This window comes from Phyllostomus hastatus, unplaced genomic scaffold, assembly GCF_019186645.2.
Source record: "Phyllostomus hastatus isolate PE091 unplaced genomic scaffold, TTU_PhHast_1.1 phas_contig_283, whole genome shotgun sequence".
In the NCBI taxonomy this organism is placed as follows: domain Eukaryota; kingdom Metazoa; phylum Chordata; class Mammalia; order Chiroptera; family Phyllostomidae; genus Phyllostomus; species Phyllostomus hastatus.
In genome coordinates this window covers 14,318,772-14,334,894 of record NW_025333833.1, presented here as the reverse complement: position 1 = coordinate 14,334,894, position 16,123 = coordinate 14,318,772, and the positions used below count along the sequence as shown (strand labels likewise).

The window sequence follows — 16,123 nt, the reverse complement described above, 5'->3', positions numbered from 1 at the left end:
ATCTTTAATTTTTGGAACTATTATCAACAATACTTGAAAAAGTTTGTTTCCAATTTTCGTTGCTTATATACAGATACATGTTAAATTGTTTGGTATACTACCATGTGTCTTGCAAATTTGCTAACCTCATTTCTTAGTTCTAGGAGCTTTTTCTGGAAATTATTTAGGTTTTTTATGTAGATCATGCAGTCTCTGAACAGAAACAGTTTGATGTCTTCCTTTCCAACATATGCGCTTTTTTTTTTTTTTTACATGTCTCATTGTGCTGACCAGGGCTTTCAGTACTATGTGAAATAGGAGTGGTAAGAGCAAACATTTTTTATTTGTTCCTGATTTTAGGGAGGAAAGATTTAATCTTCAGCATTAAATACGGTGTTAGCTACAGAGATTTTTGTAAATACGCGTTATCAGGTTAAGGAAGTTTCCTTCTAGTGTAAGTATTATAATTATATGATGTAGTTTTATGAGGGTTTTTATTATGAGTAGATTTTAATTTTTAAAACATCCCTTTTCTGCATCTGTTTATATAATCATGTGGCTTTTCTCCTATTGTATGTTAGTATGGTGGATCATACTGATTAAATTTTGAGTGTTAAACTAGCCTTACAGTTCTAGGATTAACCCCCTTGATTGTGAGGTATATTTTTAAAACGCACACCTCATTTCGTTAGATTACTGCTAACATTTGTTGCAGATTTTCACATATATGTACGCAAGTGGTATTGGGCTATAGTTTTCTTTTCTTGTACTGCCTTTCTGTTGCTTTGGTATTGAGTAAAACTGACCTCATAAAATGCCAAAAATTCTCCTTTCTGACTCAGAATGTACAGATGTTAACAAAATGTTATTTGAACAGAGAGGGATTCGTGATCAGGTTTGCCATAATGCTGTTCCATCTAGAGGGTGCTAATCTGAAGAACACATAGTTAATAAAAGCAAGTGGGACACCTAATTCACAAAATTCAGTGAGACTGTGTCAGAAAACTGTTTAACGTGATAATCCACGTGTGATGTAAGTTACGAAATCACACCCAGCCCGGATCACCTCTCACTCCCACCTTGCTGTCATGAGGTCATGTTTGTACACGGAGTCCATCTGGTCGTTTTCCCATAAGCCGATGAGACTCTGCTAGTGTTTCCATGCCTATCCTGAACAGTGTAATAGTTTTATTCCACAGAGAGATGAATTTTCCAGAGTGAGTGGAAACCTATATTTATCTCCCTGTTTTCTCGATGGGACAAATGTAGGCTGCTTTGATGGTATGATGATGCCAAATATAAGAACATCAGCTTAAGAAAGAGAGTTCTGAGCTCTGAAATGAGAGCGAGGAAGACTGGTATGGCAGACGTCAAACCTTTCAGTTCAGGAGCAGGGTGAGAAGTGTGAGAACAGCATAATGTGGTGCTTGTGGAAGTGAACTCTGCAGTTCGACTGCCTGGTTTTGAACTTGCCAGCTGGGTGACCTTCGGTGAGTTACTAAACTTCTCATTGGTCATTTTGAACAGAATTAGTTTAAAGTTCCTTTTCAATTTTCCTCTTATTTCTGGTTTCCCAAGTGTGAATTCTCTGTTTTGTTGGGCTCTAAGTCTTTGGTTTGTCTTCTGTAACATTCGACTCCTGAATGTTACATTCTTAGATTATTTGCTTTTCAAGGATGAACTTTCTGCAGTAGTCCTCTGTGTGAACCGGGCTGTGGTCGCCTCTCTGTGGAGTGATTTTCCACGCCTTCAGATCCTGTGCTGCAAAATTCAAGCTTTTCAGCTTGAGATTTTGAGCCGCATAAAATTCAGACCTACACACAAACCATAAGGCTCTGGACTCTTCGGCACGTAACTCGCATTCATTCATGACCAGGTGTGGGTGGTTTATTTCGGGGTGAGCCCATGGACAGTAGGCAGATATTTTCTCCTCTTCTTGAAAATCCCAGTGATGGGGGTTTGGGCTCCCAGCACCATTTGCCCTTGGGTGTTTGATTCTTTTTATTGATTCTTCTACATGAAATGATTAAAACTATTAACCCCCTTAATTTGTAGCATTTGCAGGTTTACTTTGGTTGGGGTAGGGTTGAATAAATTAAAACAAAGATATTTAATGCACTATGGCATCATCAGAAACTAGGTGAGATCTAAGGGGTAAAAAAGAAGAAAAAGAAGCGAAGAGAGATAAGCACTCTGGGTGGAAACGGGAATGCTGAGCAAACACGAAGGGGAGGGCTGCCCGGAGGCAGCTGCCAGCCCAGTGCTGGGGTCTCCAGACCGGTGTCCCTCGCAGCCGGAAGCTCCTCCATTAAGCCAAAGCCTGGGAAGGGAGCTACAGAGGCTTCAGGTCAGCAGTGCCCCTGGCCTCTCTGGAGAAGAGCTTCCCCAGGTCAGGGGCCTGGATCAAGTGTCGCCAAATGTGAGCATGCAATCCAAACTTAGCAAGTACCCAAGGAAATAGGCCACTTGACTCTGAGTCAATAGAAACAATAAACAGTGAATTAGACACTAAAGAACTGCAGGCATTGGAATGATATAATGCAGGATCTAAAATTCTACATGAAATGATTAAAACTATAAAACGAAATAAAATGAGTAAGGGTTAAAAATCTATTAAAGATGAATAGGCATATTTGTAAAAGAACCAGTACATTTTGGCAATGAAAAATATAATAATTGAAACACAGAAGTCAACTAACAGGTTTAAAATGGAAGAGGGGAATTAGAAGGTAAGTCTAAAACATTATTCTGAGCATGGAACACAGGAAGACTGTGGAAAATATGTGAAAAATATATGAAAAATACAAAGTTGTTAAGAGGCATGGTGGATACAGTAAAAACAAATGAACAAGTATTCAACTGAAGTTTAATTCTGAAAGAATGAAGGAAAGGCACCATCCAAATAAATACAGGTGAGACTTTTTAAAAATAGTAAGTGTCATACAACTGCAGACACATAACACATCAAGCAGGGTAACAAGAGGAAACCACAGCTGTATAGAGTACAGTAAACTGTAAAGTATCAAAGGCAAGTGGACCGTAAAAGCAGAGGAGGAGGACAGACTGCTTACAAAGGAATGATAATTAGATTAATAGCTAATCTCTATGTAAATACACTTGACAGCTTCAATGAAATGGTTGTCACAGTTCTAAAACTACACAAAGGAAATAAAATCTAAATATTGTAATTGCTATCAGATAATAGAAACTATTATACTTTGGTTCTGTGTACACATGCTACCAAAATCTTAAGGAAGGTAAACTATTCCGATAAAGTATAAAATTTTCCAAGTAATTTTATGAAATAAGATTACATTGATACCACAGCCGGCTGCACAGATTAAAAACAAAAATTCTGAATAATCCTTGCATTCTGGGAATAACCTGCTTATTCCCCTTTTTTGCTGGTGTAGACTCTTTGTTCATATTATCAAGAATTTTTAAGTTCTTTAATATAATTTACCATAGTTACATATCAAAAGAGAAATAAGTCATTATCCCAATAGGTTGAAAAGGCATTTCATAACAATTACATCCATTCTTAATTTATAAAACATAAACCCTTAATTAAATAAAAGGGGATCAATACTTCCTGAGTATTTAAAAATGTATCTCAAATGAAATGTTAATCTCCTGTGTGATCGGAAACACTAGATGCATCACCGCCATAGTTAGGAGTAAGACTGAGATGTCACAGTTATCTCTACAATTTGAGATTGATCTGCATGCATGTATTAGTATATTTAACATTGGTCTGGCTGTCACAGATAATGTAACTGGACAGAGGAAAGCAAGTAAACACATAAAATGGGAAGTAGGAAATAAAATTATTGTTATTTGAGTATGATATTTTGAGAGAACAAATTTACTCTAGCAAATTAAAAACCTCAATAAGTTAACTGTATCAAATTACTATATGATATCTGGCTTTCAAATTATACAGGGTGGGGCAAAAGTAGGTTTAACAATGTGAGCATGTGAAACAGAGAGTTTATTCTTATATTATTATTTATGGTATTATTTTTCATACAAACTACCGTTAAATCTAAATTTGTCCAATTATAACCTCAGTTAGAAGATATAATGAGAAAAATCTTTTGTAACACCAACATAAGGGGTAAAATCTTTAGAAAAAATGTTTAACAATGAACATGTACAATCTATGTAAAGAAAAATAGTGCTGAATAAGCAGGTAACATAAAAGAATAATTGATAAAATGAAAAAGAAAGTCATTTTGGGGGGTAAATATCAGGTCTTTCTAAATTAATTTATACATGTAATGCGCTCTCAATAGAAAGTAGTAACAAGATGTTTTAAAATATATTTTATTGATTATGTTATTACAGTTGTCCCATTACCCCCCCTTCATTCCCCTCCACCCTGCACACCCTCTCCCACCCACATTCCCCCCTTTAGTTCATGTCCATGTGTCATAAGTTCTTTAGCTTCTACATTTCCCATACTATTCTTGCCCTCCCCCTGTCTATTTTCTCCCTACCATCTATGCTACTTATTCTCTGTACCTTTTCCCCCTCTCTCCTCCTCCCACTCCCCTGTTGCTAACCCTCCATGCAATCTCCATTTCTGTGGTTCTCTTCCTGTTCTAGTTGTTTGCTTAGTTTCTTTTTGTTTTTGTTTTAGGTGTGGTTGTTAATTATGGCGACTTTGCTGTCGTTTTACTATACACGTTTTTCATCTTCTTTTTCTTAGATAAGTCCCTTTAACATTTCATATAATAAGGGCTTGGTGATGATGAACTCCTTTCACTTGACCTTATCTGAGAAGCACTTTATCTGCCCTTCCATTCTAAATGAAAGCTTTGCTGGATAGAGCAATCTGGGATGTAGGTCCTTGCCTTTCATGACTTGGAATACTTCTTTCCAGTCCCTTCTTGCCTATAAGGTCTCTTTTGAGAAATCAGCTGACAGTCTGATGGGAATTCCTTTGTAGGTTACTGTCTCCTTACCTGTTGATGCATCTAGGATTCTCTCCTTCATTTTTACCTTGGCTAATGTAATTATGATGTGCCTTGGTGTGTTTCTTCTTGGGTCCAACTTCTTTGGGACTCTCTGGGCTTCCTGCAGTTCCTGGAAGTCTACTCCCTTTGCCAGATTGGGGAAGTTCTCCTTTATTATTTGTTCAAATAAGTTTTCCACTGGTTGCTCTTCCTCTTCTCCTTCTGGTACCCCTATAATTCAGATGTTGGGACGTTCAAAGATGTCCTGGAGGTTCCTAAGCCTCTCCTCATTTTTTTGAATTCTTGTTTCTTCATTCTTTTCTGATTGTATTTTTTTTCCTTCCTTCTGGTCTACTCCATTGATGTGAGACCCAGCTTTCATTCCATCACTGTGCATTTTTCTTAATTTCACTTATTGTAGCCTTCACTTTTTCATTTAATTTGCGACCAAAATCAACCAATTCTGTGAGCATCCTGATCACTAGTGCTTTGAACTGTGCATCTGATAGGTTGGCTATCTCTCGGTTGCTTAAAAGCACTGATGGTGGGGCTTTCAAGTTTGTTTGAGCCATCTTTTTTTTTTTCTTTCACTCTGGTTGCACCTGTTACATATGAGGGGCGGAGCCTTAGGTGTTCACCAGGGAGGGGCACCCCAGTCACTGGGTTGTGACGTTGTATGTGGGGGCGGGGTCTGAGAGGGAACAATGGTGCTTGCTCTGCTCTCTGTCGGACCTCAGTTCCTTCCACTGATTTTCACAAGCCAACTGAGTCCCTCTGGTGCCAGTTCCCATGTGGGTGGGCTTGTGCACACTGTGGGACTCTCCAAGGAACTCTCCTGTGAGGCTGGGAGTCTCTCCCTGCACCTCAACCCCCACAGGTGTTTTCACTCAGTGTCCCGAGGTTCTATTTCCCAGTGCTGTGATCCTGGGTTGTGTACAGTGCCTTGCTTCACAATTCCCGCCTCGCTGGGTCTGCCGGTTGCCACTCCTCGGCTGGGGTCTGCCAGATGCTGCTTGAGCACTCAGGGTCCACCCGCTGCGGTCTTGCGCACCCCTGATGCCTATGCACCTGGTCCCAACACTCTCTGCTCTCTGTGTCCTGACCTGCGCCCAGCTGCCCGACTCTGCCCCTCCTACCAGTCTGGATGAACGGGTCTATTTTAACTTCTTGGTTCTCTGACTTCCATACAGTTCAATTTTCTGTCAGTTCTGGTTGTTATTCTGTTTCTAAATTGTTGTTGTCCCTATCTTGGTTGTGGGAGGAGGCACAGTGTGTCTACCTATACCTCCATCTTGGCTGAAAGTCCAGTAGAAACACGATTTTTTACAGCAAGAACACTTATTCTAAAATTCTTATGAAAAATCAAATGAGCCAGAGAAATTGTTTTTTAAATGTCAAAAAGTCATATAGAAACATATTTGAAAGCTATAATAATTAAAAGAGGAATAAATGTCTGAGTGGCCAGATAGGTGGTACAAACTATAAGGCTCAGAAATAGATCTAAACATATGTGAGAATCTAAATATATGATAGAAATGTTATTTCAAATCAGTGAGAAGAAAAGGAGAATTATAAATGTATTGTGTTGGCTGAGAAGCCACTTAAAAAAAGATTTATCACATCATCCCTTGTACCACATAAATTAAATTTAATTCACTACTAAATATTTAAACTAAAGAAATAAAATCCATGTTGGGAAGTTTTTCTAAGATAAATTAAAAGCCACACACCAAAAGAAAAGAATGGATAAATTTGATTACCTGAAAGAAAGTAGACAAGATAATTAACACTATCAAAATTCAAAAGAGCCCTGACTGGTGTGGCTCAGTTTGTTGGGCATCACCCTGCAAAGTGAGAAAGGTCACTAGTTTGATTCCCAGTCAGGACACATGCCTAGGTTGCAGGTTTGGTCCCAGGCTGGGGTGTATATGGATCAATGTTTCTCTGCCTCGCTTCTTCCCTTTCCCTCTCTCTAAATATAAGTAAATACAATCTTTTTAAAAAGTCAAAAGATATTTTCAAGTTATATCATGGACAAAGAGATTTTACATATGTCAAAAGCCTACAAACCATCATGAACCCACCTAACAACCAAGTAGAAAAAAGGCAAACACACACACACACACACACACACACACACACAGAAAAAAAGTAAGTGTAAAGTAACTATGAATGATTTGTAAACATAAGATGAAGTTTAATTTTACATGCAGTAAGATACAGGAAAAACATTTGGGAAATCATAAAGGAAAATACTTTGATATCTATGTTATCAAAGGTATGGGAGGAAAGACTCTCAAATTGCTGGTGGCAGTTAAAATTGATGCAAACCTGATGAAAAACACTTTGGAATGTATGTGAATATTGAAGATGTACATGATCTAGACCCAGCGGTTCTACTTCTAGCCCATTCTGAGATGTGCGGATGGATCACGTCCAATTCTAAGGGGATTCATTTAAAAGCAGTGCTTTTAAATAACACAACATTGGCAACAACATGAATGTCTATTATCACAGGTGTGCTGAAATCAGTTCTTGCGCATGCATTGCTGTGTATTTGTGGCGAAAAGAACAAAGCAATTCAATATATATTCCTGTGAATGTCTAGATCGGGGGTGTCCAAACTTTTGGCACCTCTGGGCCACACTGGAAGAAGAAGAGTTGTCTTGGGCCACACATTAAATACACTGTGACACATATTCACAAAAAAATCTCATAATGTTTAAGTAAGTTTATGATTTTGTGTCGGGCCGCATTCATAGCCATCCTGGGCCGCATGCGGCCTGTGGGGCGCAGGTTGGACACCCTCAGAGACAATACCACAATATAAGTTCCTCATTGAAGTACGATTGTCATAACTAAACCAAGTGGTGCATGGGTGCAGGAATTTTTTCCTATTTAATTCACTGTTGTACCTGTAACAATCTTGGTACATAGTAGAGCTTAAAATGCTCACTAAATGAATTAAATGGTTATATGGAGAGGAAAGCAAGATATGGAATGTATTGAGTTTGAGATACCAAAAAGGGAGTTGTCTGAAGGTGTTTATTAGATCATTGGAAATATGACTCTAGAGTTGGAGGTAAAAATTCAGAAGCATCAGTTAAATCCACAGATGTGCATGTAGAAGGGACAGGGGACTTATTCCTGGGTGGCGTCAGTTTGTAATGGGCAGACAGAGAAGGAGGGGCCAATAAGGGAGCAGAGCCATGGATGGTGATCTAGGTACAAACGGTATTTGGAGCCAGAAGAGGGGCTTTTGAGAGAATCAGCAGCTGTATCAAATGCCATAGTGATATAAAAATGAGAACAGCAAACAAGGCCAAAACGTGTCCTTTGGATTGGTAGTTAGGACCACAGGTTCGGCCCAGTGTTGGTAGCAGAAGGCTGACTGGTGAGGAATAGAGGTGATGAAGGAAAGACAAGTGAAAACTAAGAGTTATGCTAGTATTTTTGATGTTTGACCATGGCAGGAGGGTGGAGAGAGAGGATTTAATAGGAAAGTATATATGTTAGTCACAAGAAGATTGAGCTCAATTTGGTCTGGACCCAATGGTAAACTCTCACAATCAATGATTCAGGGATCCCTTCCAGAACAAAATGACCCCTAAGTTCACACTTTGGTGCACTTCTTTAAAAAATAAAGCACTTCAGTGCCTTTTGATATTTCTCAAAATCGCTTTGAAAAATGCATGGGTCTCAGTGTGGATCAAGAGATGTAGAAGATGAACATGGACCATCTTGTCATATCATAGTGAAGAAGCTCTCCAAACTTAATAGGGCCATGCCATTTGTTCAAGAAAATGGAACACATTTAAAAGGGTACTATTAACTAAAATTGGGACAATTTGAGTAAGATAATAACTGCAGTGGACTGAAATTCTTCAAGTGTTTCAATCCCTGAATTCATAATGATAAGAAAATAGTTACCTGGAGATTCAGGGAAGACCTCTGATAGCCACGGGTAAGCTGAAATTGAGGGCTAAGTAGGAAAGAGCTAGTGAAGACAATGGGGAGAGTATAACAGGTGCACAGCCGGAGGGTGGAACTCAGTCTTTTGTGGCTGCAAGACAGTGGGCGGGAGGGAGACAGGTTAAAATGAGGCTGGAGAAATACACAGGGCCAATCATTCAGGGCCATGTGGTCATGCTAAGGCCTTGATCTTTTATTCCAAATGCAATAGAAACTTCTTGAAAAGTTTTGTGCAGGCAAAGAATGTGATCATATTTGCCGTTTTAAAATATCACCCTGGCTGCTGCATGGCCAATGGATTGGAGGAGTCAAGAGCAAAATCAGAGAGAGAGAGAGAGAGAGAGTGAGTTAGGGGCTACTGCAAGTGAGAGATGAAACTGGTAGGTTCGAGAAGCACTTGTGGAATTCCATTCTCTGTCAACATGAAATAGACAACTAGAACAGGAACAGAATCACAGAAATGGAGACCACATGGAGCGTTATCAGTGGGTAGGGGGAGTGGGGGAATGGAGGGAAAGGTACAGGGAATAAGAAGCAGAAATGGTAGGTACAGAATAGACAGGGGGAGGTTAAGAATACTATAAGAAATGTAGAAGCCAAAGAATTTATATGTATGAACCATGGACATGAACTAACAGCAGGAGTGGGAGATGCGGCTGGGAGGGGGTGTACAGGGCAGAGGGGAATAAGGAGGGGGGAATGGGACAACTGTAATAGCATAATCAATAAAATATATATATATATAAAAGCAATCCAAGAAAAGCCTGTTGCTCTCTGGAGTATATATGTATAATCTTCTATGTCCTAGGTATCCGATAAAACAAGCCCTTTTGTCCTGTTCTACTATTATCAATAACTGGATGCAGCACAGTTGTCTCTGATGGAGGACAGACACCATGCAATTTTTATATTTATAATAAAAATTTAAGGGGCTCTTTTCTGTCTAGTAGAGCGCTATCACCTTGCTTTTAAACTCTTCTGAACAGATAAAATCACTTAGTGTTATAGTTTGTTTTTGCCTTTCCTGAAGTAATGTACAAACCTTTCAAAAAGTGGTTTGGAATCAGAGACTCTGTGTTTCTTACTAAATTCATATAAAGCAAAATAACTATTTCTATGTAAAAAGGAGCTGTTCTCTCCTCGAGAGACACATGTGAGCAGGCTATTCCTCAGCGGAGATGCCCAGTGGGCATCTCAGTGGTTAATGGCCAGTGCCCATTACTTGTTGCCTCTGTTCTGATGGGCCACTGCCGATGCACTCGTTTGTCAAACATTGAAAACTCACTCTGTGTATGTACATTACCATAACATTTCCAGTTGTCATTTGGAACACATTTTAATTAATTCACTCTTTGTATGGCTGGGCTTAAAGGTTGAGGGTAGGCAACACTCACACACTGCATACCATCCTTACCATCCATACCATCTGGGGGACAGGGAAGGAAGATTGTTAAAGAATAGGTTGTAGGTTGTCTTTCTTGAAGTCTCTGTTTTCCAATATGCTTGGTTATTCTCCATGGAAAACAAGACTTCAATGGATTTGCTTTTCATGCTTTTCTTCATTTTTTGACACAATATTATTGTTTTCTTTTTTAACGGAGACCCCAATTTCTTGCCCTATTGTAACTGGGAAAAAAAGAAGTCAGGAGGATTTTTTTTTCAACAGGAGCCGCTATAGATCTATGGGTCAACGGTCATGGTATCAGCTGTCCTTGGCTCTTTTGTTGCATGAGTTTGCATTTTCTGCCATTTCCATCAATTCTTTGGTAGTTTGTGGGGTACCCTGCAGAAGTGTGATGTTTGGTATATTTTCAATGAGGACATTCTTTAAGGATGGTTTTGGGTTGTGAACACCATTAATAATGTTTGAGACCAAATTTGTTGAAGAAGTGTATCAAGCTTTGAAATATTATTAATAATGAAAGAAAATTTGATGACAACGTTGTTTAGACCTCTTTCTTGAATGGCTTGTAAATTGGTTAAAACCTAGTCACCACCCTCACTTTGTTGCGGGGCTCAGAGGCCATCTCAGCAGTCAACTTCAAACACAGATGCCAAACACGTTTTCAATACCAATACCTTTAGATGTCGGTGGCTTTCCAGGACGATTATTGCATGATGTACTGATTCAGATGTGCGAATTGCAGAGAGTTTGCTTTATATTGTATTCTTTGTTCCTGCCATACTCACTCAAACACATAATTAGGATTAAAGAATCCTCAGTTAAAAGTCACATATAGGCTAGCACCTCTTAATTTCACTTTATGTCTCCTGGTCTGCCTAACCTCTAATCTTCTACTGTAAGCAATCACATTTCCATAGTGATGAGAGGACTTAATCATTTTATTTATTTATTTATTTATAAAATCCTCACTCAAGGGTGTATTTGTTGATTTTTAGAGAGAGGGAGAAACATCAGTGTGGGAGAGAAACATTGACCAGTTGCCTCCCATGGGCGCCCCACTGGAGACTGAACCTGTAACACAGGTGTGTGCCCTGACCTGGGGTGGGACCCACAGCCTTCTGGTGTACAGGTCAACACTCCAACTAACTGAGTCACCCAGCCAGGGCCATTTCAAGGATTTTAAATGACCCAGTTTTCTTTTTAATTACAGAAAGTATGCTTTTGTTAATAGATAATTGGATATTGGCTATTAAGAATACATTTTTAACTTTACAGTAACTGCCATGCATCTTTGGACAGACAGAAGTTATACTGTGGCATACATGTGAAATGCTTATGAGTCATCCTGTAAACCTCAATGTTTAAGAAATATGGTTTGATTTTTCTATTAAGTGAACTTAACTTTTATTTCAAGTTTCCTATTTTGCCTGAGAGCAGTTTAATCTTGATCAATCTGAGGTTTCTTCCATTGTTTCAGGGTCTGTTCAGTCAATTCAGGGTGTTCCCAAATCTCAGGTTTGCTTCTGGTTCTGGAGCTTTCTGTGGCTTATACCCTTGGTATGGATCTTTTGACACCTGCATTGGTAGCATTTGCTGTGTCCTCTCTGGTCACTGAGCCCTCACAGGTTGTATCCTCCTTGTCCTAAACGTCAGGCCTCTTCACGTCTGCTTGGCCATTTCCGAGCCCCTCTGAGGACACATCAGAAATGTGTGGCTGCTCCCTTGTGCATTCTGGGTCCACAGGGGATTCTCTGATGCTGTTTTAGTCCCCTTTTGTCTGGACACTGTACGCCGTCATTGCTACTCAAATACTACTGTGCCGAGCCGGGCATGGTGCATTTTAAAGAAATGCGTGCCTTACTGGGGTCTTCTGAAGCACATTCATGCCACAAAGACTGCCTGGGGATATGCACCTTTCCCTGCTGCACTTGGCCGGGGGTACGGGTCCCTTTGTAAGGACTTAGGAGCATCTAATCTCTTTTCCTCTCTCTCATTTTCTTCTCCTTTTCCAGCCCAGATAACCTTTATGTTCTTAAAACTGAAAAGAAAAAAAAACCTTAGATTTTATACATTACTATTTTTCTCAGTTTATGTTTATATAAGGCCTTTGGTTTTTGAAACTCCAAAGCCAGTGATTTACGTCTTTGTTCTTCTTTCCCTCCTGGAAGCCCTACGTCTGGAAGTGGCTTTTTCACTGGAGGTAGAGTCCCATGAATGAACATGAATTGCTAGGAATGAAGAGAAAGAGCTCAGTCATACGATATTCAAGAATGAATAGTTGGGTTGTTTTGTACATGGCTCTCCACAGCCTACAGAGTTTTAAATGGAAGGGAGTGACCCTAAAATGTGAGCCTTCCATTTTAATGCAGCGATTGCTACTGCGAAATAGCTGCGTAAACCCCTTTCAAACGGTCAATCATGCATTATATGAACTTTCTCTAAGGCTTAGTTTGTTGTTTGTTGTTGTATTTTTTTTACTGTACAGTTAGATTAGGAAGGAAATTTATTCTTGGAAATACATGGCTCTTTGGGCTCCAGCCAGGGCTCTCTTACAAAGATGTTCTTCTATGTGCTGCTCTTTGACAAGGAGAATTCCTGCTGTATTAGCTGAACCAGTCAGTTCAGTGACCTTTAATGAATTATCTTTTAATATATGCCCCCTGGCCATAAGTATATCACTTTTTTTATCTTCACTTGAGAACCGTTTAAAATTGCTTTGAGAGAGAAAGGTGGGGTGGAGAGAGAGAGAGAGAGAGAGAGAAATAGAGAGAGAGGGAGAGAGAATATGTTAGAGAGACAAGCATCGAATCAGTTGCCTCCTGTCTGCACCTGGATAAGGGATCGTATGTGCCTGGACTGGGGATCAAACCAACAACCTAGGTACAACCTAGGTATGTGCCCTGACTGGGAATTAAGCCCATAACCTTTCAGTTATGGATGATGTTCTAACCAACTGAGCCACACCATCCAAAGCCATAAGTATGAGGTCTGTCCGACATTATTGAATAAGATACAGGATACAAGGAACATTGTACATAGGACAATGATGCTTCAGTCCCCTTCAGAGTAGGTACATTGGGACCTCACCCAGTCCTCCCAGTCAGCATCAGCTGCCCTGTTGTATTTTCCTGAATCTCATTGTTGATCTGAAATCTCTTCCCTTTCAAAGGTGATTTTAATGTTGGGAAAACCAGAAGTCACAGGACGCCAAATCTGGGCTGTAGTGGGAGTGAGTCACCTGGGTGATTTGATGTTTCACTAAAAGACTCTTTATGAGATGTGATGCTTGAGTGGGCACATTGTCATGATAAATGCCAGACACCAGTTGCCCAGAGCTGTGGCCTTCTGAATCATTCGAATAGTTTCTAAGAAGGGATGTGCAAGCTTAACGCAAAATTTGATGCAGATTCGTTTCTCTATTCTCCCAGTCATTTTAAATGCAACAGCCACACAGTACACATACTCACTCAATGACGTCTACCACCCTGCTGACTAGTACAGTGAAGTCGTCATTGTTCACACATGTGTGTGCTCCAGTCCATTCTCCTTGGCTGCCAGGTTACACCAATGTCAATGTTGGGCAAACTGTTCTTGTTATATTAACAATGGCTGGACTTTTTTCCAGACGGACCTCATTCATCCGTCACTTGAGTATTAATTCATAGCTTGAATTCCATTATGGTGAAGCACTTTGAGAATGGAAAGATATAAGACAGCGTTTTAGGTTAAATGACGCCACCACAGTTACAGTCAATAGTGAGTCCCTAGTCAGTGACCTTGGCCGTGTTCCAGATTTGGCCTCTGAGGGTAAAAAGGGCCCATGTTCCTTCTTTACAGGTGAAGTCCATCAGCTGGCAAATGTGTTCTAATGAGCACCAAATGTCTAGATTTGTTTTGACATCCATTCTCCATGGTAATGGGAGTGGTTTGAAACCATTACAAATCCAACAGAGCAGGTTTCAGTCTGTGAGGCCGCTTTCCCGGTGAGGGACTTTAGACGGGAGACATTGCTGGCGTGTTGCAGAGGTTGTGCTTGCCCCTGGGTAGCTGGCCCTACATTATATGCGATGCTCTGTTTTCTTTGTTTTGTCTCCCACCCACTACACGCACTCCTGCTGCCTTTGGTGGTCTTGTCGTTAGGCCGCAGACGAGGGGAAGAGCCAGCTGCATACCAGCTCTACAGAGTTTCTTAGTCGGTGCCCAGAGTGGGCAGGAGAAAGGGCACGTGACCCCTTTGTGAATGGGGCATTGATCTGACTCTGGCAAAACTGCGGTGGCATGAGCCTGCTGAGGCGGGTACAGGGACCTGCTGGGGAGAGTGCTCCCGCAGGCACGGCCCTGGCCTGACACCCTGTGGGCTCATTCCCACCCTGTGGGATCAGAGGACAGGCCACGTGGACTAAAGCTACCTCTGGATGCGGCTAGTGCTTGGTCAAGGACTTTCAAGCTCAAGCCAAAGTCAGGGCCACATCAGGTGTCTATGCAGCATTCACGTCAGCTCCTTGCAGCCTTAGTTCACAGCTTTAAAAGGCCCAGTGGGACAGGTGCCTGGGGCACTTGCTCGGAAAAGAATGTGCTCCTAATCCTGGCATTCAAGGCTATATAAACCTATGCGACTTCAGGTGTGTTAATACTGCTTTCATATGCAAATGCCAGGTTTCTGAAGCAAACTACGTTTGGAAGATGACTTGTGGTTTTCTGTCCTAAGCTTTTTCTCGTGATATTCCTCTGACTTCTCAAAATCTTACCAATGCATTTTCTTCAAAAAGCTTTCCATGCCCTGAAATTCCCCCTGAAAAAAAATGTTACTCAAATATCAAAGAATCCTACATGAGAAAAAATATCAGTGATTTATAAATTTTTTATACTATTTAAGAGACTCAGTGATTTATATCTATCTATCTATCTATCTATCTATCTATCTATCTATCTACCTATGATTTACCAAATTGTTTCACTGGTGTCTTTATATTCATTCTCACCTACCAGAACTAATAAATTAACAGACTTCTATACTTTTCTTCTTGCTCAAACAAATATACATACCTACAGGAGTTTCTTTTCTTCACTGAAATAAAATCATGTTATACACATTATGTTGCTTAATGATATGTTCTGGACACAAATTGGTTAGGAGCCAATATGTCTAGTGGTTAAGAGCAAGGCTTTAGGGTTACAGTGCCTGAGTTCAAATCCAAGCCCTGGAGCTAAACAGTCCTGTAACTTCAGGAAAGTTACTTAACCACTTAGTTTTCTCATTAGTTACATGGGAATAATGCCAGTTTGAAACTCAGGGGGTTGTTGTGGAGGTTAAATAAATTAGTACATAACAAGTGCATGGAAAAGCACACTCAGTACACATAGTTACATATTGTCCATATGAGCCAGAAAATATGCATATACACACAAACTTAAAAGTTTATGTAAATGGGAGGATCATAATGTTTTCATTCCAGACTAGTATTTCTATTCTTGTTTCATCTTTCAGTCCCTACTTTCTCCTTCTTCCCACAGCTGCCTGTCCTACTCCAAACACTGGAAGTAGCATAAACATCAGCAAGTATAAACCCCCTTAGCTTGTGTAGCCTTATCTGTATTCTTCTGTAATGTCCCTGATGGCAATCAAACCAGATCTCACATGTAAACATATACATATAATATACACATGTGCACATATACACACACATGTGTACATGTTTGTCTTTGTTTGCTCCACAAAAGTAAAACTATATTATACATACATCACTTCTGGAGGGGAGCACCTTCCTTTTCTCACTAATTATTTTTGGAAATCCTTCCAGGTCAGCAG

At 40.1% G+C, this 16,123-nt stretch overlaps 1 protein-coding gene across 1 annotated transcript in view; it reads left to right on the top strand.

Moving 5' to 3' along the window:
• The first annotated feature begins 1,208 nt into the window (after positions 1-1,208).
• The window catches only part of KCNK2 (potassium two pore domain channel subfamily K member 2), a 149,749-nt gene continuing 134,834 nt past the window's right edge, over positions 1,209-16,123 (top strand). Inside the window, exon 1 of the mRNA XM_045838555.1 lies at positions 1,209-1,469. The gene's annotated coding sequence lies outside the window, so the exon portion shown is untranslated. The remainder of the gene's footprint in view (positions 1,470-16,123) is intronic.